Below are 1,432 nucleotides of genomic sequence, written 5' to 3'. Positions count from 1 at the left end.
ACTGAAATCATGGGTGCACATGCTAAGATGACTGATTTAACATCCCCTTCTACAATGACCTCTCTCCAATGTTGCTGGACTGCATAATTCACTGCCAGTTCTGCTACTAACACTTCTGCTTCTCCAGGTGAAGTGGCTTTGACTTTGCTAACTTTCCCTGTGATTGGCAGGGATAGTCGAGGAGAATCTCTACTGGTGCTCGATAACAAGATCAACATTCAATTCATAAACAACTTCAGAACAGCAATCTGCCAATCTAGTCCAAGTACGCATCATATTAAACTGGCACAATGCTTGGGCTCAGTATCAATTATCTTGTGACTTTGTTTCCATTAGCAATTGCATTCACCAATTTAATTATCTTCTCAAGTGCATTCCCATTACTGATGATTAAATGCATTTGAGTAAGATCAACTTAAAAGAAACAAAATTATAAAAATTGAAGTGTTGAGACAAAATGGTATGTAGAAATTCTACTAGTTTCATTAATACCAAATCAGATAACTACATCGATTTCAGTTAACAAAGATTACAATAAACTACATTAAAACAAAACACATGGAAACACAAAACCCTGTCACCTAAATCACTAAAACATCTTCACAATTCCAGAACTACCCCTAAGCACGTTCACCACGAATCCTTCTAGCAAGTTGGATGTCTTTAGGCATTATGGTCACTCTCTTGGCATGAATGGCGCAAAGATTCGTGTCCTCAAACCCCACCAAATAAGCTTCAGCAGCTTCTTGCAAAGCAACAACCAAACTCAAACCTCAAATCGGTCTTGAAATCTTGCGCTATTTCACGAACGGGCGTTGGAATGGAAATTTCCGGATGAGAAGCTTCGGTCTTTTCTTCGATATTTCGAATTTCCCGCGATCTGCAATAGTCCCTGGCCTAAAACGATGGGGCTCTTCACTCCTCCAGTTGCTGGTGCTGACTTTCTTGCTGCCTTTGTTTTCTTGGTGCTTTTCCTCCTGTTGATTTTCGAGCTGTTGCTTTTGTTACAACTCAAATGAATAACTCCAAACACTGTTCACTTACAAATGTTATAACTCTAATGATATCTGAATACCCTGTTCACACTCTCCCTCTAGGCAGTCTTCACACTCCCTTTCTTCCTTTTTCCTCTCCCATCTTTTCTCTTTTATATCCCCTCCCTCTCTCATCTCAACCCTCCACCTGTCCCTCTATCTCGCGGTCCCCTCCCCTCCAGGTGTAGGGTTTCCGTACCGCGACCACGTGCTGTCTTCCTGATCAGATGCTGCGCTGCCTTGTGTGTTATGTTAAGTCCGGCCCCCCTTTCCCCATGATATTATGGGACGGCACCATGCCACTACAGATGCCCCCTCTCGAGTCCGCGATGATATCCCAATCGGGGAGTCGAGAGTCCGCAACCTTCCTCATTCCGACCGTGGCCCTCCCTCTTCCC

At 43.4% G+C, this 1,432-nt stretch overlaps 1 pseudogene; it reads right to left on the bottom strand.

Moving 5' to 3' along the window:
* Window positions 1-582: 582 nt before the first annotated feature.
* LOC147476689 (histone H3.2-like) lies at window positions 583-1,169 on the bottom strand (annotated as a pseudogene).
* Between the last annotated feature and the right edge of the window lie 263 nt (window positions 1,170-1,432).

The sequence above is a fragment of the Coptis chinensis genome, chromosome 9 (assembly GCF_015680905.1).
Source record: "Coptis chinensis isolate HL-2020 chromosome 9, ASM1568090v1, whole genome shotgun sequence".
In the NCBI taxonomy this organism is placed as follows: domain Eukaryota; kingdom Viridiplantae; phylum Streptophyta; class Magnoliopsida; order Ranunculales; family Ranunculaceae; genus Coptis; species Coptis chinensis.
Note: the sequence above shows the minus strand (reverse complement) of the source record. Positions and strands in the feature narration are given on the sequence as shown.